The sequence below is a fragment of the Odocoileus virginianus genome, chromosome 12, assembly GCF_023699985.2.
Source record: "Odocoileus virginianus isolate 20LAN1187 ecotype Illinois chromosome 12, Ovbor_1.2, whole genome shotgun sequence".
Lineage (NCBI taxonomy): Eukaryota > Metazoa > Chordata > Mammalia > Artiodactyla > Cervidae > Odocoileus > Odocoileus virginianus.
In genome coordinates, this window is record NC_069685.1 from 27,219,232 (window position 1) to 27,241,891 (window position 22,660).

General features: G+C 38.6%; 1 pseudogene; it reads right to left on the reverse strand.

Moving 5' to 3' along the window:
• Nucleotides 1-1,702: 1,702 nt before the first annotated feature.
• LOC110132978 (vesicle transport protein SFT2A pseudogene) lies at nucleotides 1,703-18,671 on the reverse strand (annotated as a pseudogene).
• Between the last annotated feature and the right edge of the window lie 3,989 nt (nucleotides 18,672-22,660).

Below are 22,660 nucleotides of genomic sequence, written 5' to 3' on the forward strand. Positions count from 1 at the left end.
CTTCTTGCTTTTTTGAAATTCTGAGTTATGTTCTATGTTATGGTTTTGCTTAGAATTTTTCACATAAAATGTTCTTCTCTGATAACTATCATTTAACAATTGTCTTATGTTCCTTACTGCTACTGTTGAAAGTTTTGTGCTGGATTTTTAAGCACTCTTCATTATAACTTCTTTGGAATCATGAATATGAGCAAAGATCTGGAATATGATCAGGTCCATACAAAATTTTTAGGTTGCCCATAACCTGAGACTCATTTTCTACTGAAATATTAGAGAAATAAACTCATTTAAATCTTCATAAATGAAGGCAAGTACAAATTCTATTAAAAAATCAAAATGCTACTGCAGTTAATTACATGGACAGTGTAACCAGGCTGCTTGGGATCAAATCCCAGAGCTACCGCTTACTAGCTGTGTAACCGTGATAAGAGACTTACCCTCTCTGGGCCTCATTTTTCTCATCTGCAGAGTTGGGCTAGTAGTGGTTTGTGAAGAAGATTATGAGTAAATATACATAAAGTATTAGAACTGTGTTGATGTAGTAAGTTTATTATTTCTGCCAAAATAAGTAATTTTGGGGTCAATTACCTGGGAGTTCTTTTACCTTTTTACAATTTCTGTTTCTTTACTTTCTTTCATACAGTTTTCCCTTTTAAAAATAGCTCTAGATCCCCCATCATCATCAAAGTATACTGTATTATTCAGTGCCTATGCTGGTGTACCTCAATTTCCTATAGAAAGAGTTAGCTATGACTTCATCAATGTTCAAGGTCAATTTTGATAAGGTAACATAGGTCTTTTTTTTTTTTCCTCTCATTCTGTTTCTTTCTCCGAATCTTTTCTTCTCATCACGAACCAGATGCCACATAGGGTGATAATCAAATTGAGAAGTGAAATACAAAGGAAAAGGCAATATGACTTTTAGAGCCCTAAGAGAGTTTATGAGCCAAATGAAGAAAGAATCCAGACATTATACCTAGTGAATGCCCAGGAGGATAAAAAGGACAACAACCTCAGCCAATAAAGCACAGTAACTACAGAAGCTTTTCCACATCACAACACACCCTGACCTTACTCGGAGAGCTTTTCGTTACTTAATCTTTTCATGGATGTCTTATGCACCAGAGGGGACAAGAGCAAGAACAGAATAAGCCATAGAGTTTCAGAGAGAATAAAGTACAGAGACTCAGAGGAAAAAGAAAAGAATTTTTTAGTTTTTAAAAAAGAGGCAAGTTTTGACAAAAAGGAAATGGGAACAGGAATGGAGATGGAAATGCCATATGAAAACTGCATATCCAGGGAGAAATATGGGAATACACACAGTGCTTAGGAGATGACAATAAGCACCATTCTACTCTGAAAGGAGAAACCAAAAGAAAAAAAAAAAAATCAGAGAACATGTGGGAAAATACATAGAAAGCACCTGAAAGGATAAACCTGGAAAGAAGAAAAGAGCTTAAATTCACATTTAAGTGAAGAAAGGCTTTCTTCCTTTTCAAAATCCCCATGCCCGACCAGCAATGGTCTTTGTGGTATTCACACCTCCATCCCCATTGCCCCGTCTTTTGACATTTATTTTCATTCAAATAGGCTGCAAATCACCCTTACTAGAAACTTGCCAAATCATAATTCAAAAGTCTGTAAGAGATGATGCTCTTGTACTAGTGTCTTGGGACTGGCTGTTCGGCCACAGAACTTTAGGCTCTGCCTGAAGAGCCCCTGCAGCAGGGGGCAGGCTGAAAGTTAGCTCACCAGGCTAGAGCTAAGGGCTCAGCTTACTTTCTCAGGCGACCCAGCTGGCTTTGCTAGCTTTGTGGCACAAACTGAATCTCTAGTCCCAGCCAGCTGTTGCAAAGCTGCCAATGGCCAAAGGATGTCTGGGCTCTTATGCAGCCTGAGGATCCCGCACAGTTTAGCCCAGAGAGCATCACAGCTACAACGACAGGGAGGATCAGAATTAGAACCCAGGGTCCTGGTTCAAAAAAGCGCTTTCACTTTGGAGGTGAGATTCCTGGAGTCTAAGCACGGTTAAGTAAGGCTTACTAGGGAACTTTCATTTACTGGGAGAATACTGTTTGGGCAACTGTTGTTTTTTTTTTTTTTTTTTTTCCTTTCTTTCTTTCCTACCTCTATTAGATGGATGAGGTTTTCTGAGCTTTTTTTCTCCTGGTCCTCTTGTCCTCCCATCACCCTATACTGGTTTGGAAGCTATGATGTTTCATTTCTTTTAGTGATTTCCATTAATTAAAAAAAATACAGTGGGATTTTTCAAATATATAAACAGAGTGAACAGCATAAATTTCCCAATATACCTATTGCCTAGCTTCATCAGATATAAATAAACTGCCAATTTTGCTCCACCTTTGATTATTTCGAAGAACTCCCAGAGAGTACCTCAATTTATCTACACATATGTTACTATGTATCTCTAAAAGATAAGGACTCTTTTAAAAATATATACAAAATCACAATGGTAGTACCACACCTAAAAATATTAAAAATAATCCTTTTATATTCTCAAATACCCAGTCAGTGTTCATACTCCCCCCATGGCCTTCATTTGTCTTCCTTTTTTTTTTTTTTTTTTTTGGCAGTTCACAGTTGTTTGGGTCAGTATCTAAGTAAGGTCCATATCCATACACTGCAATTCTTCAGTAAGTGTTTCAGTCTCTCTCTCCTTTCTCTCTGTTGCCCTTCTTTCTGTTTTTATCTTGTAATTTGCTCTGTTTGTTTCTCCCAAGTGTGAGTTTATTTCAAAATTATGAAGATTTATATATTTTTATTGCATATAATAAAGCAATCTTTAGCTTAAAGTAAAAACTTTCACATTTAAAGTTTTTGTTTTAAAAAGGTATTTTTAAAATGCAGACACTTAAAAACCACCCAAAAAGAATATATCTTGCAGCATAGGCTTATCCTTAAATATTCACATCCCAACCCAAATGCTGTTTAGAAAAGATTTGAAAACTGGCTAAAAATCATTTACAATTGGCCATGATTAAAATCCCCTTGTCTCTGGAAGAGCAGATTAATGATACATAATGAATTTATTGTCACAGCATTTAACAGTTTAATCAGCATGTAGTTTTTATCAGTACACAAAATGGTCTTAGATGGTCAGTGCAGTTGTTCTGGAGTGAATACTGTATCAGGAAAAGTACACTTCACCAAAAAGAGAACATAAAAAAAAACAAACCCAGAACATCAACTTTCAAATGGTCTTTTCAAAGAGTTTCCTTCTTTACAAAGAGTTTTCAACTCAGGAGAGAAGAATAGCACTTAATTACTGCACCCCTTGTATATGGGATGTAGGGCAGACTATACCAGATCGTCGACGGGAACTGCAATATGCAGAATAATATAGCCAGTCCCTTCTTATGCCACCAAAAAGCAGTGCACAGTGTGAGCACCAAACCCAAATTCCATTATTATATTCCATAATAGTCATTGGAAGCAATCTCGTTGTTTCAAACATTTTCTTCAGTTGTTTCATGGGTCCCATTAAAAAGCATGTACTGGCTAACGCAGCAGTATCTCCAAAGGTATAAAACACTTCAAAAAGCTTTATGCCTCCAGGGAGCCACAGCAATCCAGTTCCAAGGATGGAGAAGATGCCGGTAGCAACGCATATTGCAAACCACTTCAGCCTGGTGTTGAAACTAAGGGATGAGGCATCAAGGACCTGCACGGTCAGGCCCCAGCAGCTTCTCTCGGGTCACAGCAGTGGCGGCTGCCCCGCCTGCCCCTCTCGCCTGCTGAGAAATCTTGTAAGTTGTTTTTTAAGAGAAGAAACTTTTTTTTTTTACGTACTAAGTTTCCCACATTCTATGTTTTGCTGACTGCATCCTTTAATGTTTTTTAAGAAAATATATTCCACTGTCTCTTATGTTTCCTGTGAAATCATAGTTAGATCTAAAGTATGGAGCAGATTCAGGGCTTTGTTTATTTATATGTGTGGTGGTGTTGGCAGATAGCTTCATGGATGGAGCTGCACACATGTATCAGGAGACATATAATGTTCAATTATGACATTACGATATTGATGGTCACTACCCTAGAATCAGTTAATTAGAGGATACAGATGATGATATATTTTTCTTTTTGCTTCTTTATTAGCTGGGATTTTATTTTTTTTTTTTTTTGGTAGAAAAAACATCTCCCCCAGCAAACATTGAGTTACACTGAAATACAGATAATAATGGGAAAAAGAGGATAAGTTCTTAATTCTATTAATCACATTTTAAATTAGCTAGCTGCTTCTAGCTTCCTCTAAAGGTGATCAATAAAACTGGGAGTCTGTATTTGTGGGTGGGGAGGGGAAGAATCTCACTGTGAACTAATGGTTTCAAACATAAACTGTAAGCAAATAAATAAAATGGTGTGGTTTAAACCAATAATTTTGGAGTCATTTGTAATATGGCAGTACATAACTGCAGCAGTCCCCTTTCATTTAAAGAGAAAGCTTTCTGAATAAAGGTGTTCATTAAAGCAATCTGTCTTTATCCTTTCTGCTGCACCCATGAGCTAGCATTCCATTCTTGATGGGCAGATGGCATCGCCATTAGTTTTAGGAATCACTCCCCATTTGTGCCCATCCAGGTTGCCTGATCAGTCCACGTTACCCTCATGTCTTGTTTGGCATTACTGCCTCATGGATCCAGGCAGTCCCTTGCCCATGGCCAGATTATCTGGTTTCTGCCATTGCTTCTAATTCACTAGTGACTCATTTATTTCAAATCAGATGTCCAGGAGGCTCTTTTCCTGAAGACAGAGCTTTAAGCAAAACTGGTCAGTCTCTTTCAGTCACAAAAAAAGCCATATTTAATTTGCAGGATACTTTTGATATTACTAGAACTGTATTCCTGTCCGAATGACAATGATTTGTGTGCAATTCCATTTGAGTATGAGGCACTGACATACAGCTTTCTTAATAACAAGTCTCTGGGAGCCTAAGAATTGGTGGTAGGGCTAAACAGAATAATATTCTTACAGTAAATTTTTTTGTTTGTTTATTTTTACAGTAAAATTTTAATGGCTGTGTCTAGAGACTTCTAGAGTATCCAGATCTCCAACATTTTGTAATGAAGACACAACTAGGTTTGTTTACTAGCTAAGTGAATCTCACCCACCAGCTTTCAAGCTTGGCCGATTCTTTTCTGCAAAGTACTTTAAAGGCATCATCTCTTCTAACTCTCACAAAATCCCTAGGAAATGGGATTCCTGATTACAGACAACAACACACCAGCACTTTTCAGGTCACCTGCAAATAGCAAAGCTGTAAAAGTTAAATCAAAATGTGCTAGGGGTTTGCCCCACTGACTCTAGTCTGAGTATGGATCATTCTCGTCATCAGGGTACGTTGGAACCCTAACTAGGCATTAAGAGGACTACTAAAAAAGGTATAAAACAGAACCTGTAACTTTGGGGGTCTTAGCCCTTTAAACTGTTAGCTAAATGAATGACACACACTTGCTGACTGCTCTGTGGACACTCCCAGGGTTTTGGTGTGTATAAATTCCCCAGACGTGAAGGGGGGGAAAAAAAGCTAATCCTAGGCAGAGGAGCTGGGGAGAGAGAAGCAGAAGAAAGAAAACAAAGAAGAAAGAAGGCTCCTTGACATAGTAAGACTTATCCATAGACCACAGTATATATAACTCAGGCCAGAAGGAAATATAGTAGATTTACATTGCTTCTTTCTATGTGTTCCATTGTAGTACCATAAGATTGTAGCAAGAAAGGAAGAACAACAAGAAAAACACTGAAACACCATAACAACAATGTTCTGATAGGCAGCTTATCCCCCTCATGGTGATGTTTTCTTTGATCAAGTTGCTCATGTTATGATTGAGAGAGAGGGTGGTTGTGGGGTGGAGGTAGTGAGTATACTCAGGAATAGTTCTTAGAAATCCTTGATCAGGTTCAGTAGCATCTTGCTAAACCTCCAGCCTGGTAATTTACATACAGTCTTATGCAAAAACACAGACACACTCTTCTGCCCTGGTTTTTTAGCAAAGAGAAGGCAGCTTATAGCTACAGAGAAAGCTCACATTACAAAGACTTCATTACTTTTACAAAATATGCACCCAAGGACATTTACTAGTGTATTGAGAGCTATTATCATAAATAATTAAAACTAAACTATTCTTCTCTAAATAAATGTATAAAGTACATTGGGTGATTCCGAGCACTAAGCTTTCTCAATACACTGCTTTGTAGACTTACAATGCAAGAACCCACCCAGGCCATTAAATTCACATTCCTGGTTTTTCCAGGGAGATTTTATAAAGCAAATTTAGATGGGGCACAAGAACTTAGGACATAGAACTCATATTTTCTAGTTGGTCCTTTTATCCTACAGTAGTTATTTACAAGGAAGTGAAAATGTTTATAGACAGCTTTGCAGAAAGGCTCTCACAATAGTATTTTACACAAATACTCTGCTGCACAGTTCAAAAAGCCCATGTGTCAAGCAACATGGCATTTCTTAAGCACCACTGCTGTCTTGGAAGCCATTGTAATTTGTGTTGAGGAGTTTCCTTCTGAAGTCTTTCCTTCCTACTCAAACAATATAAAATGAGCAGACATCACAAATTTACAATATGACTGAAAGGATTTCCTATGCTCATGAACCTAACATGCGCTCTGATATGTTGCTCAAACAGGAAACTGGATATCTAATAACTGCTTGACTTGCTCCTACATTAGTCTTTGAGGAGACTGAGGTTGCCTTGACAGTGAAAAGCTATTTTAGGGTTGATTTCTATAGGCAGGATTCTCCATATTTGGTTGGTCAATTTCCAGGCTTATCCTGATTTGAGTCTTCTGAAGATGAGTCGCTTTCTGGGGCTCTGAGATATCCCAGAAACCCTGAGGTCCTCTAGAGTTACTCTAACCCAGTTAAATTCTCAAATCTGAGTTTTAATTCAAAAGCAGCTTGCAAAGAATCTAACTGAGGTTTTTACTCCTGGAGTCTCTTTAAGCCAAGCTAGAGCTCTTCTTCCTCCATCCCTCTTCAATCTTTACACTTGGCAGAAACCTGCTGAAGAACTCAGGCTCCGTATTTTGCAGCTCTGTTACCTAAAGACTGTAAGCACTCATGTGGCCTCCAAACCAAAAGAATTCATGCCAGATTTTAGGAAAACTCATGTCAAATAAACATCATTTTCATAAGTTAAATTAACAACTACAGGATAAGCAAAGACATTAGAGAAGATTGATATGGTACAGAAAGTAAAAGAGTTTCTCATTCTTGTCCGACTCTTTGTGACCCCATGGACTGTAGCCCACCAGGCTCCTCTGTCCATGGAATTCTCCAGGCAAGAGTACTGGAGTGGGTTGTCATTTCCTTCTCCAGGGGATCTTCCCAACCCAGGGATTGAACCCAGGTCTCCTGCACTGCAGGCAGATTCTTTACTATTTGAGCCAGCAGATGCGGACTTCATTTTATATACCCTGAAGCTCAGTATCAGTAATCAGAGATAGTAAAGCAAAACGAAGTACAAGCTTCATTTTGCCCAAACTGTTAAACCCATCCTCTCTCAGTTTTTTCATGAAAGTTGCACTTATTGTTTCCTTCCACTTCAACCATGTCACCCACCACCAGCCTGAGCAGGATCATAGTAGTTTGGATGTTCAAACATGTGTTGAGTCCACCCCCTGGTCTCGATTTTTGCTTATTCTTTCTCCTTCCCTACAACATTTGAGAGAAATACATAACCCTGAAGACATATTTGGGTTAACTGTATCAAAATGGCTCAATAAACACATCACATTTCAGACTTCCCTGGTGGTCCAGTGGTTAAGAATCTGCCTGCCAATGCAGGGGACACGGGTTTGCTAAAGGTCCGGGAAGATTCCACACGCCACAGGGCAACTAAGCCCAAGCACCACAACTACTGACGCCTGCAAGCCCTAGAGCCTGTGCTCCACTGTAAAAAGGCCCACACACACTGAAACTAGAGAGCAGTCCCCGCTCACCACAGCTGGAGAAAGCCCATGTGCAGCAACAAAGATCCAGCACAGCCCAAAATAAGTAAACACAGTTTTTAAAAAGGTCAATTTAAGAAGTGTCACATTGGGCAGATCTGTATTCCATTGTGTGTAAGATGCTCTATTATCCATACCATCATGGATTGTAAGTAAGAGGAGCATCATCCAAAGGTGACCAACCAGAAGGCAAAACTACCAGGGTACATGATGAGCAGCTGAGGAGTAGGGGCATGGATTTCAGGGGCACTGAAAAGCCGCCTCAACCCAAACTGTCTTCTTATTATTGGTTCCTATCACAGACTGTTTCCACCATGGTGTTTGAAAAAAGTCACCTTACCCTCCCTTTGTGCTAAATAAGGTTAGAAAAATATGTGGCACTCCCCATTCCACTCTCAGGGTAGACAGCACTAACCCACTATGATTTTATGTTCTGCTAAATGCAAAAGTGTCACTCAGACAGCCACTACCAACTGTTGGTGTTAGCCTTCTAGAAGAAGCTGCTTGCTATTCTGAGATTAAGGCTTTGAAGTCTTAAAAACTAAATGAAATGTCAGACATAATGTCATTCTCGGGCATAAAAACTGTAAATCTCAAATGTTTGTATTAACAGATTATAAGACCTGCAAAAATGGGAAAGTATTTGGCAGTGAAGAACGAAAGGAAATGTCGGGATATGAATTAGGGCAAGGAGTAGCTCTCTGTAAAATATTCTGAAAACAGGAAGATTAGTCTGCAATATGAATAATCACTCTCTCCACTGTCTGTCTACTACAGATGAAGTTTTCATAAAGCAGTAGAATGAAAACATTAAGATTTTCAATCCATTTGTTACTCAGTTTTACTTAATCAGAGACTAAGATATAGAGTGTTTTTATAAATACTTAAAATGTAGACAGAATGGAGAGATCAAGAAATTATTTTATTTTCAATAGTAAGTTTCCCATTCTCACCTCTCCTGTCAAGTCTGTCCTATTCTACAAGTGCAAAAGTGAAGAAAACTGTTGAAGGACAAGTTCAGAGAGCAGAAAAGTGTGACACAAGGTGAACACATAAAGCCTGGTGAAAATAAAAGTCAAAGAATCTTAGTATAATTACAGCAGCAGGAGCTTTTACTATCAGGGAGAGGCTGAATCTTCCAGTGTTTAAAGTTGGAAACCTGCAATTTGGGGGACTGCTTCTGAATTCTGGGTGGGGGCAGGGAACTGGAATTTGTCCTTAAGTCAAGTCCTCATTTCTCTTCAGGAAGTACCACTTTGGTAAGTGTTTAGTTCAAGGTCGGTTACACCCACCTGGATTAATCCATCTGGGCTGCTGTAACAAAACAGCACAGACTTCCTCCTTGACCAAATTTTAGGCTCCTTGGAATCTCTTCTGGACTCATGGTCAACTGTGGCCCCCCAACTTTGCTGTACAGTCTAAATGCATCAAGAATCCTGTTAAGTCAGTGTAGAGAGAATCTCCCACCCGTGATAACGGATCACTATCGCCTGCCTTTAACAAGAAACCTGTTAAGTCAGTTTAACAACAATCCCCCTACTCTTGATGCCTCTTCATTAATCTTCTACCCAGGGACTCATCCCCTCGACCCCCCACCCACTCCTTGGCTATAAATCGCTATAAATCTCACTGCATTTAGAGCTGAGCCCAGTCTCTCTCCCCTACTGCCATAGTCTTGATCACCTATCAAAATAGTCCTGAATAAAGTCTTTCTTACTCTTTTAACAGGTGTAGGAACAACTTTTTCTTTAACACTTATGGTGCTACAACTTAGATGTGATCAGATTCATCATCAGACCCTTGGGCTGGAAGTTCTTCCTGCCTCTTTGTTTCAAATGGTGATTTATTCTCTGACTCCCGGGCTGGAAATTTGTTTCCTGGCTCCTTCTGAAGCCTCTTTGTTCTCTCTGTTTGATTCCTCCTTCTCCCACAGAACCTCTCAGTTGACTGAAACCACGTGCTAACTACATGCTCTACATTACTGGACTAACTGTCCACTTCCTTTCTTGTTGGCATGATATGATGAAGGATAATTTGAAACCAAGGATCTCTCTGAACTGACTCATCTAAGACTTCTCCCTTTCCATCACTTCTCTTTCACCACTTTCCCTTTCCCTTCATTCCTTGAGTCTTTTGATAAATCCACCTTCAAACAATGCCTCCTTCACTCCTCTACCTAGCCCTCTTAGAACTTCCCTTTCCTGTCTAGGCCCTCAACTCCCTACAGTCAGTAGAATTTTAAGCCTCTGGCCCCTATGTGGGCTCTCAAGGGACTCAGGGATCCCCAGAAGCAACTACCTGAGGAAGAAAAGAAAAAAAAAAAAAGAGGCTAATTTTAAACAGACTGGATATTGTATCCACTCAGATGAGCCTTGGAAACATTTGACAACTGACTGAATATTCCCTTAGTCTCTCACCTAAAGGTCATTCCACAACCTCCTTTTCTTTTTCTTTTTTAATTGAAGGATAATTGCTTTACAGAATTTTGTTGTTTTCTGCCAAACCTCAACAAGAATCAGCCATAGGTATACATATATCCCCTCCCTTTTGAACTTCCCTCCCATCTCCCTCCCCATCCCACCCCTCTAGGTTGATACAGAGCCCCTGTTTGAGTTTCCTTAGCCATACAGCAAATTCCCATTGGCTATCTATTTTACATACGGTAATGTAAGTTTCCATGTTATTCTTTCCTTACATCTCTCCCTCTCATCCCCTCTCTCCACGTCCATAAGTCTATTCTCTATGTCTGTTTCCCCACTGCTGCCCTGTAAATAAGTTTTTCAGTACCATTCTTCTAGATTCCATATATGTGCATTAGATTATGATATTTATCTTTCTCTAACTCACTTCACTCTGTATAATAGGTTCTAGGTTCATCCTCCTCATCAGAACTGACTCAAATGTGTTCCTTTTTATGGCTGAGTAATATTCCATTGTGTATATGTACTACAACTTCTTTATCCATTCATCTGTCGATGGACATCTAGGTTGCTTCCATGTTCTAGCTATTGTAAATAGTGCTGCAATGAACAATGGGATACATGTGTATTTTTCAATTTTGGTTTCCTCAGGGTATATGCCTAGGAGTGGGATTGCTGGGTCATATGGTACTTCTATTCCTAACTTTTTAAGGAATCTCTATACCATCTTCCATACTGGCTATATCAATTTACCTTCCCACCAACAGTGCAAGAGTGTTCCCTTTTCTCCACACCCTCTCCAGCATTTATTGTTTGTAGACTTTTTGATGATGGCCATTCTGACTGGTGTGAAGTGATATCTCATTGTGGTTTTGATTTGCATTTCTCTAATAATGAGCGATGTTGAGCATATTTTCATGTGTTTGCTAGCCATCTGTATGTCTTCTCCGGAGGAATGCCTGTTTTTCCCACTTTTTGATTGGTTTGTTTGTTTTTCTAGCATGGAGTTGTATGAGCTGCCTGTATATTTTGGAAATTAATCCTTTGTCAGTTGTTTCATTTGCTATTATTTTCCCCCATTCTGAGGGTTGTCTTTTCACCTTGCTTATAGTTTCCTTTGCTATGCAAAAGGTTTTAAGTTTAATCAGGTCCCACTTGTATACTTTTGCTTTTATTTCCATTACTCTAGGAGGTGGGTCATAGGAGATCTTGCTTTGATTTATGTCATTGAGTGTTCTGCCTATGTTTTCCTCTAAGAGGTTTATAGTTTCTGGTCTTACATTTAGGTCTTTAATTCATTTTGAGTTTATCTTTGTGTATAGTGTTAGGAATTGCTCTAATTTCATTCTTTTACATGTAGCTGTCCAGTTTTCCCAGCACCATTTATTAAAGAAGCTGTCTTTGCCCCATTGTATATTCTTGCCTCTTTTGTCAAAACTAAGGTACCCATAGGTGCATGGGTTTATTTCTTGGCTTTCTATCTTGCTCCATTGGTCTATATTTCTGTTTTTGTGCCAGTACCATACTGTCTTGATGACTGTAGCTTGGTAGTATAATATGATGTCAGAAGGTTGACTCCTTCAGCTCCATTCTTCTTTCTCAAGACTGCTTTGGCTATTCGGGGTCTTTTGTGTTTCCATATGAATTGTGAATTTTTTTGTGCTACTTCAGGACTTCCCTTGTGGCTCAGCTGGTAAAGAATCTGCCTGTGATGCAGGAGACCTGGGTTTGACCTGGGTTGGGAAGATCCCCTGGTGAAGGGCATGGCAACCCACTCCAGTATTCTGGTCTATAGAATTCCATGGACTGTATAGTCCATGGGGTTGTAAAGAGTCAGACACGATTGAGCAACTTTCACTTTCCTTTGTGCTAGTTCTGTGGAAAATGCCATTGGTAATTTGATAGGGATCACATTAAATCTGTAGATTGCATTTGGTAGTATAGTCATTTTCACAATATTGATTCTTCCTACCCAGAAACATGGAATATCTCTCCATCTATTTACATTATCTTTGATTTCTTTCATCAGTGTCTTATAATTTTCTGCATACAGTTCTTTTGTCTCCTCAGGTAAGTTTATTCCTAGATATTTTTTTCTTTTTGTTGCAGTGGTATATGGGATTGATTCCTTAATTTCTCTTTCTGATTTGTCATTGTTAGTATATAGAAATACAAGTGATTTCTGTGTATTGATTTTGTATCCTGAGACTTTGCTAAATTCACTGATCAGCTCTAGTAATGTTCTGACAGTGTCTTTAGGGTTTTCTATGTACAGTATCATGTCATTTGCAAATAGTGAGAGGTTTACTTCTTCTCTTCCAATCTAGACTCCTTTAATTTCTTTTTCTTCTCTGATTTCTGGAGCTAGGACTTCTAGAACTATGTTGAATAATAGTGGTGAAAGTGGACACTCTTGTCTTGTTCCTGATCTTTGGGGGAATGCTTTCAGTTTGCCACCATTGAGAATAATGTTTGCTGTAGGCTTATCATATATGGCCTTTACTATGCTGAGGTAGGCTCCTTCTATGCCCCCTTTTTTGGAGCGTTTTAATCATAAATGAGTGCTGAATTTTGTCAAGGGCTTTATCTGCATCTATCGAGATGGTCATGTGGTTTTTATCTTTCAGTTTGTTAATATGGTATATCACATTGATTGATTTGCATATATTGAAGAAGCCTTTCATTCCTGGAATAAACCCAACTTGATCATGGTGTATGAGCTTTTTGATATGTTGCTGAATTCTGTTTGCTAAAATTTTGTTGAGGATTTTTGTATATATGTTCATCTGTGATACTGGCCTGTAGATTTCTTTTTGTGTGTTGTCTTTGGTTTTGGTATCAGGGTGATGGTGGCCTCGTAGAATGAGTTTGGAAGTGTTCCTTCCTCTGCAATTTTTTGAAAGAGTTTTAGAAGGATAAGCATTAGTGCTTCTCTAAATGTTTGCTGGAATTCTGTGAAGCCATCTGGTCCTGGGCTTTTGTTTTTTGGGAGATTTTTGATCACAGCTTCAATTTCAGTGTTTGCAACTGGGTTGTTCAAAATTTCTTTTTCCTCCTGGTTTGGTCTTGGAAGATTGAACTTTTCTAAGAATCTGTCCATTTTTTCCAGGTTGTGCATTTTATTGCCATGTAGTTGTTCATAATAGTCTCTTATAATCCTTTATATTTCTGCATTGTCTCTTGTAACCTCTCCTTTTTCATTTCTAATTTTGTTGATTTGATACTTTTCTCTTTTTTTCTTGATGAGTCTGGCTAAAGGTTTGTCAATTTTGTTTATCTTCTCAAAGAACCATCTTTTAGTTTTATTAATCTTTACTATTGTTTCTTTCATTTCTTTTTCATTTATTTCTGCTCAGATCTTTATGATTTCTTTTCTTCTATTAATTTTGGGGTTTTTTTTGTTCCTCTTTTTCCAGTTGTTTTAGGTGTAAAGTTAGGTTGTCTGTTCGATGTTTTTCTTGTTTCTTGAGGTAGGATTGTATTGCTATAAACTTCCCTCTTAGGACTGCTTTTGCTGCATCTCATAGATTTTGAGCTTGTCATGTTTTCATTGTCATTTGTTTCTAGAATTTTTTTTATTTCCCTTTTGATTTCTTCAGTAACCTGTTGGTTATTTAGAAACGTGTTGTTTAATCTCCATGTGTTTGTGTTTCTTACAGTTTTTTTCTTGTAATTGATATCTAGTCTCATAGCATTGTGGTTGGAGAAGATGCTTGATACAATTTCAATTTTCTAAAATTTACTGAAGTTTGATTTGTGACCCAAGATGTGGTATATCCTGGAGACTGTTCCACATGCACCTGAGAAGAAGGTGTATTTTTCTGCATTTGGATGGAATGTCCTGAAGATATCAATGAGATCCATCTCATCTAATGTATCATATAAAATTTGTTTCCTTATTAATTTTCTGTTTTGATGATCTGTCCATTAGTGTGAGTGGGGTGTTAAAGTCTCCTACTATTATTGTGTTACTGTCAATTTCTCCTTTATGTCTGTTAGTTTTGTCTTATGTACTGAGCTGCTCCTATGCTGTCTGCATAGATATTTACAATTGTTATGGCTTCCTGTTGGATTGAACTCTTGATCATTATGTAGTGTCCTTCCCTGTTGCTTGTAATCATCTTTAGTTTAAGGTCTATTTTGTCTGATATGAGGATTGCTACTCCAGCTTTCTTCTGCTTCCCATTTGCATGGCATATACTTTTCCATCCTCTCACTTTCAGTCTATATGTGTCTTTAGGTCTGAGGTGGGTTTCTTGTAGACAACATATATATAGGTCTTGTTTTTGTATCCATTCAGCCAGTCTGTGTCTTATAGTTGGAGTATTTAATCCATTTACATTTAAAGTAATTATTGATACATATGTTCCTATTGCCATTTTCTTAATTGGGGTTGATTTTGTAGATCTTTTTTCTTCTCTTGTATTTCTTGACTATGTTAGTCCCTTTAACATTTGTTATAAAGCTGGTTTGGTGGTACTGAATTCTCTTAACTTTTGCCTGTCTGAAAAGCTTTCTATTTCTCCATCAACTTTGAATGAGATCCTTGCCAGGTACAGTAATCTTGGTTGTAGATTTTTCACTTTAAATATATCCTGCCATTCCCTTCTGGTCTTCAGAGGTTCTGCTGAAAGATCAGCTGTTAAACGTATGGGGTTTCCCTTTTATGTTATTTTTTGCTTCTCCCTTGCTGCTTTTAATATTCTTTCTTTGTGTTTAATCTTTGTTAGTTTGATTAGTATGTGTCTTGGCATGTTTATTCCTGGGTATAAGACTCTTTGCACCTCTTAGACTTGATTGACTATTTTCTTTTCCATGATGGGGAAATTTTCAGCTATAATCTCTTCAAAAATCTTCTCATACCCTTTCTTTTTCTCTTCTTCTGGACCCCTATAATTCAAATGTTGGTGCGTTTGATATTGTCCCAGAGGTCTCTGAGACTATCCTCAGTTCTTTTCATTCTTTTTACTTTATTCTGCTCTTCAGAAGTGATTTTTACCATTTTATCTTCCAGTTCACTGATTCATTCTTCTGCTTCAGATATTCTGCTATTGATTCCTTCTAGAGTATTTTTAACTTCAGTTAATTGTGTTGTTTGTCTCTGTATGTTTATTCTTTAATTCTTCTAAGTCTTTGTTAATTGATTCTTTCATTTTCTCAATTTTGTTTTCAAGGTTTTTGATCATCTTTACTATCATTATTCTCAATTCTTTTTCAGGTAGTTTGCCAATTTCCTCTTCATTTATTTGGATTTCTATGTTTCTAGTTTGTTCTGTCATTTATGTAGTATTTCTCTGCCTCTTCATTATCTTTTTTTAAACTTATTATGTTTGAAGTCTCCTTTTCCCAGGCTTCAAGGTTGAATTCTTTCTTCGTTTTGGTTTCTTCCCTCCTAAGGTTGGTCCAGTGATTTGTGTAAGCTTTGTATAGGGTGAGATCTGTGCTGAGGTTTTGTTTGTTTTCCCTCTGATGGGCAAGGCTGAGTGAAGTGGTACTCCTGTCTGCTGATGATTGGGTTAGTATTTTTGTTTTGTTTGTTGTTTAGATGAGGCAGCCTGCACAGGGTGCTACTGGTGGTTGGGAGACACTGGGTCTTGTATTCAAGTGGTTTCCTTTGTGTGAGTTCTCACTATTTGATACTCCCTAGGGTTAGTTCTCTGGTAGTCCAGGGTCTTGGAGTCAGTGCTCCCATTCCAAAGGCTCGGGGCTTTATCTCTGGTCAGGAACAAAGATTCTACAAGGGGTTTGTCATGGCCTTAAGTGAGATTAAAGCAAATATCCAAAAACAAGAAACCAAAGGTGGACCCCAAACAAATGGCAGTTACAAAGTAAGGCAAATAATAATTAAAATAATGTAATATACACACATACATATATACCCATGAGCAAAGTCAAAACAATCCAAGAAAAATAAAGTACAATAGATTGACCCCGCAAACAAAGGAAATTAAAAAATTATATTTACCAGTTAAGAACAAAACTAACTAAAGCACAAAGTGGAAAACAAAACTAAAGCAGGATGCCAAGTGGGGAATAAAGCAACAAAAACAAAACTAACAAATATGTTGAGAGGAAAGGAAAGAAAGAAAGAATAGATATGGAAAGTTAAATAGAGGTAGATGAAGATTTATATACGTTAAAGATTAATTGCAAGGGGAAAAGAACAGTAGGAAAGGCAAACAAAAGAGTAAACATAGAAAAAATGTAATAAGTTAAAAAATTAAAAATTAAAATTATAAAAAAGAGGGAAAAAATGGAAGAAGAAAGAAAAAAGGAAAAATGGAAAACTCTCCAGAAATGCAAAAGCCCAACATAGAGGCAGAGATTTATAACAACAATAAAAAACGTGACTGAGGAAAAAAAGAAAAAAAAAGCTCAAAAGCTTAAATAGATATCATAGTGCCAATAAAATCAACAACTACAACAGAGAGGGGGAGAAAAGGGGGAAAAAAGGAAAAAACTCCAAAAGAATCTACAGGAAAAGTCAAAACATAAGAATAATAAGTGTTTTTCTTGAGTCACTGCTGCCAGAGTCCTTTCCCTCGCTGGGAGTCTCAGTCCCCCTCACCTCCCTGGGATGCCCTCCAACACTGTGCTGATCTCTGGACCTGCTGTGAGGTCAGCTCAGATTCTAATCTGGTCCTGCTCCTCTGTGTTCTTGCCTCCAATGCCCACAGCTATCAGAACTAGTGCGTTTTCTTTTGTGGGAGCTTACCTTTTATATATTCCATAAACACAGAGTCTGCCTAGTTGATCTTGTGGATTTAATCTGTAGCTTGTACAGCTGGTGGGAGGGTTTTGGGCCTTCTTCCTTAGCCACACTGCCCCTGGATTTCAATTGTAGTTTTATTTCCACCTCTGCTTGTGGGTCATCCGCTGGGGTTTGCCCCTGAGGCTGCCCTGGAGGACTGGGGTTTGCCTCTGTGAGGGCCGGGTGTGGAGGTGGTGAAGCTGCTTGGGTCACAGGTGTTCTGGGAGCACCTGGTACTCAGGGGAGTTGGCAGCTAGGGCAGCAGGAAATATAGTGCTCTAGAAGGGTATGGCAACCTGCATTGGCCAATTTGCTCCAGTATTCTTGCCTGGAGAAACCCCCTCCCTGACACAGAAGCCTGGCAGGCCACAGTCTACAGCGTCGCAGAGTCAGACACTACCGAAGTGATCCTGCGCACATAGATGCAAGATTTTTTTTTGCCTGTGGCAGCTCTGCCCCCGTGAGAGTTGAGCATGAAGATGGCACGGCTGCTTGGTTTGCAGGGCCCTGGTGGCACCAAGGGTGCAGGGACACAGCCTGCCTCTGCCGCAGGAGTTATGGCCCTACGGAGTCTTTTTTCGAGCCTCTGGTAGCTGGCAATCAGAAGGCCTCTTTGTCCTGTCTTTCTCCCTAGCTTTGCCCGTTGAGACACTTAGAGGGCTCCCTTGCCTGGGGTCCTTCTCCATTGTTCGGTGTATCTGGCACATACAGAGGCCCCCCTGGCTGGGGTCCTACTCTGTAGATCGTTGGGTCAGGCACCTCAAGGGGCAGCCTGGCTGGGGTCCTGCTCTGTAGTTCCCCCATCAGTCACTTAAAGGGGCGTCCTGGGTGGGGTCCTGCTCTGTAGTTCAGTGCGTCAGGCATTTCACAGACCAGCCTCTCTATTGTTCATCTGCCAATGCTGGCGCGTTGGGGAAGAGAGGCTATGGTGATGGCTCTACCCCCTACGCATGACTCAGCAGTATCACCTGCCTTCCATGACTACCTGGCTTTTCTCCACAGGCACTTCCCACCACAATCTCCTCTGCCACATTCCCTCAATCCATCTCTCCACAGTCAACAGCAGCCCTTGCCCAGGAATTGCTCCATAATCCCTGAACTCCATCTCCCAGCCACTGCACCTTCCAGGGGAATGTGTCCCTGTCTGGGGTATGTATGGCTGTGGCAAGGACTGTCTGATACTCATTCCACTTAGGCTTCCACAGATCAGCTATTTCACTCTCAGCCTTAAATGTTCCTCCTCTGACTCAGACAATTGCTCCGATGTGGGATTGGATCCCTGCTTCAGTTCCCTCACCTGCAGAGGGCAGGTCCAGTCCTACTCACGCTCCTATTTCTCCCCCAAGTTCCTTCCTCCTACCGAGTTTTGCGTTGGTCTGTATATTCTTTTCCGCTGGTGAGGCACTCCTGTCCGCACTCAGCTGATGTTCTGCGTGTACTTCTGTGTCTGAAGGTGTATTCCTGATGTATCCATGGAGAGAGATGCACTCCACGTCCACCTGCTCCTCTGCCATCGTTCTCTCTCTACAGCCTCTTTAAAATTACACATCAGAGCAAAAGAAAATCTTAACGTTTCCTCCACAAATATTGGTAAAGTCCTTTAGCTCTCTATTGAGTAAGTAATCTCAACTTGTCCTGTTCGCCAGAAACACAACTCAGATAAAAATATAAAATGGAGCAACTATTTCATGTAAATCGGTGAGTTCACCTTATTGTGTTTATCAGACTCATCGCTAAAATTTCAGAATGGGAGCTATTTGGTCTCATGTCTTAATATTTGTATATGTTTATGTATGTACATATGCCATGTATATGTGATATTTTTCTACTTCCAGATGGTATTACCAAATTAATTTACACAATCTCATAAAGTAGCTCTCAAATTGGTTTAAAGACCTTATATAAATAAAATATTCTTAAAACTCTCAGAAATATAGAAACAAACCCAAATGTTTTTGAAATTCATGTGACCTGAGTAACTTTTTGACTAGTCTGGTATCATAAAAATGACTATGTCATAGTGTTAGCATTAAGCGTACTTTTTATTTTACTTGGGTCAAATAAGGTAATAGTATATCTATTAGATATTTAAGACTATAAAAATTATAAGAACAAATGGACAAGATGCAATATAAATAAATTTTGTGATATCCGTTATCCATTACTTTACACATATCAAGCACAGCAGTAAAACAAAAGAACGCATGTATTTAACTTTAATAGGTTTTGCATTTGTGATACATGCCTAACATGCATATGCTATAAAAATAGTTAAGAAGGAAATAATTTGAGATAATGATTAACTTTGTTTAATAACATATCTGCCTGAAAATAGTTTCCAAAGTCTTTCTGGTAACATGTAAACTTTGAGTTATGCTAAGTTAAGTAACAGATATGTGTTAAATATCTAGATCATTTCTAAGTAAGATAAACTACTGAAACATTCATTACCAAGCACAAGGTTACATACTTTTGGCTTTTTATTTTATATGGAACACAGAAGCTAAACATATTTGAATTTGTTAATAAACATGATTTTTTTTTGGCCACATCGAAAAGTTGTACCATGAGGAAGCTTATACCTATAAAAACTGTAAAATGGGGTGATGGTTAATTTTATGTATCAACTTGACTGGGCTAAGGAATATCCAGATGGCTGGTAAAACATTATTTTTGTGTGTGTCTATGAGGGTGTCCCTGGAAGAAACTAGCCATTGCTTCAGTAGACTGAGCAAAGAAGATGACCCTAACTAATACTGGTGGGCATCATCTAAATCAATATGGATCTGAATAGAACAGAAAGGTACAGCTCTTTTTACTTGAGCTGAGACATCCGACTTCTCCTGCACATCAGAGCTCCTACTTCTTGTACTTTTGGCATCAGATTGGGACTTACACCATCTGGCCCTCGATTCTCAGGCCTTTAGACTCAGACTGAATTATGTCAACCTTACCTGGCTCTCCAACTTGGAGATAGCTGACTGCGGGACTTCTTGGTCTCTGTAATTGTGTGAGCCAATTCCTATAACAATTGTTCTCTTATCTATATATATCCTATTGGTTGTTTCTCTGGAAAGCCCTAACTCATAGATTACATATTCATTAAATTCACTAGTCTACAGAATAGTGGTGTGTGACAGACAATCATAATTGCCTACTTCCTAATTTTCCTATGTTGAAAAAAGGTTACAGCCTCTTCAATAAGTGGTGCTGGGAAATCTGGACAGCTACATGTAAAAGAATGAAATTAGAATATTATCTAACACCATACACAAAAATAAACTCAAAGTGGATTAAAGACTTAAATGAAAGATAGGACACTATAAAACTCTTAGAGGAAAACAGAAAAAAACACTCTCTGACATAAATCACCACAAGATCTTTCTTGACGTACTTCCTGAGATAATAAAAATAATAAACAATTGTGACCTAATTAAACCTAAAAGTTTTTTCACAGCAAAGGAAACCATAAACAAGATGAAAAGACGACCATCACAATGTGGGAAAATATTTGCAAACAAAGCAACAGACAAAGGATTAGTCTCCAAAATATACAGACAGCTTATGGAGTTATATATCAAAAACACAAACAATCAAAACAAAAATGGGCAGAAGACCTAAACAGACATATCTCCAAAGAAGACATATAGATGGCCAACAAACACATGAAAAGATGCTCAATATCACTAATTATTAGAGAAATGCAAATCAAAACTACAATGAGGTGTCACTTTACACCAGCCAGAATGGCCATCATCAAAAAATCTACAAACAATAAAGGCTGGAGAGGATGTGGAGAAAAGGGTGCTGTCTTATACTGTTGGTAGAAATGTAAATTGGTACAGCTACTGCAGAGAACAGAATGGAGGTTCACTAAAAAACTAGACACAGAACTAACATATGACCCCTCAGTCCCACTACTGGGCATATACCCTGAGAAAACTGTAACTCAAAAAGACACATGTACCCCATTGTTTATTGCAGCACTATTTACAATACAGTCAGGACATGGAAGCAGCTTAGATGTCCACTGACAGATGAATGGATAAAGAAGATGTGGTACATATATATAATAAAATACTACTCAGCCACAAAAAGGAATGAAGCGGAGTCAGTTGAGCTAATGTGGATGAACCCAGAGCCTGTCATACAGAGTGAAGTATGTCAGAAAGAGAAAAACAAATACTGTACACCAGCAAATATACGTGGAATCTAGAAAAACGGTACTGATGAACCTATTTGTAGGGAAGGAACAAAGGCACAGATGTAGAGAATGGACTTGTGGACCCAGGTGGGGAAGGAGAGGAGGGGGACGAATTGAGAGAGGAGTCCTGACACAAATACACTATTATGTGTAAGATAGCTAGCTGGTGGGAAGCTGCTCTAAGCAGAGGGAGCCCAGCCTCCGTGCTCTGTGCAGGCCTAGAGGGGTGGGATGGGAGCGTGGGAGGGAGACTCAAAGTGGGGGGATATGTGTATCATATGGCTGATTCACAATGTTGGCATATTCTCTTTTTTTTTTTTTTGGCCTGACAGTGGGATCTTAGTTCTCTGACTCAGGGATGGAACCCATGCTCCCTGCCCTGCAAGCACAGTCTTAACCACTGACCGCCAGGGAAGTCTGATTCATGATGCTGTACTATTCATGATGCAGAAACTAACACAACATTGTAAAGCAATTACATTTCAATTTTTTTTTTTTTTAATCAATTTTAGGGAATTCCCTGGTGGTACAGTGGTCAGGGGTCTGTGCTTCCGTTGCCAGGACCTGGGTTAGATCCCTGGTCCGGGAGCTAAGATCCCACATGCTACACAGCATGGCCAAAAATAAAGAAAGAAAGAAACTTTAAAAAATGTCACTAATGGCTAAGAATCATCGTATGTAAGTAAAACTACTACAGATAATAACGATGAAGAGAAATAACTTTGCCTGAAAAGAAGGAAATTGTAGGAGGTAGTTTTGTTCAGGGAAGAAGAGTAATTTTGTCCTAAATTAAATGACTGTTTGCTTCAGTATGAGAAAAGGGAAAGTATAAGACAAAAATTGAATGACTATAAAGTTTTTCTGTGAAAAGTCTGAAGAAAAGGAATCTTGAAAAGGAAATCTTATCTAATGTGGTCAAAGCAGACTCAGATTGGATGTGCTTATTTATAAGTTTCTTAATGAACTTTAATATCAAAAGAATACTGATGCAAAAATAGAATTTGATTTTCTGCTAAAAATGGTAAGATTTTTTTAGATTGTTGTTCTGCTCTTAAGAGATTATAAATCTTTTTCTTTACCTTTTGCATAATATGCTTAAAGAAAACAAGATTTTGTGTCATATCAGAATTTTCCTGTACTTTATGTAAACGTTTATTATACCCTTGATTATTTATGAAGACCAAGTCTTCTCATTTTTTAAAAGGGCCAAAAAGGTTTTTTACAATCATGTTACCTCCTATAGTTATTTTTGAATTATTTTGTCACTTTGTTTAAATAGGTAGCTCAGTATCATTTCAC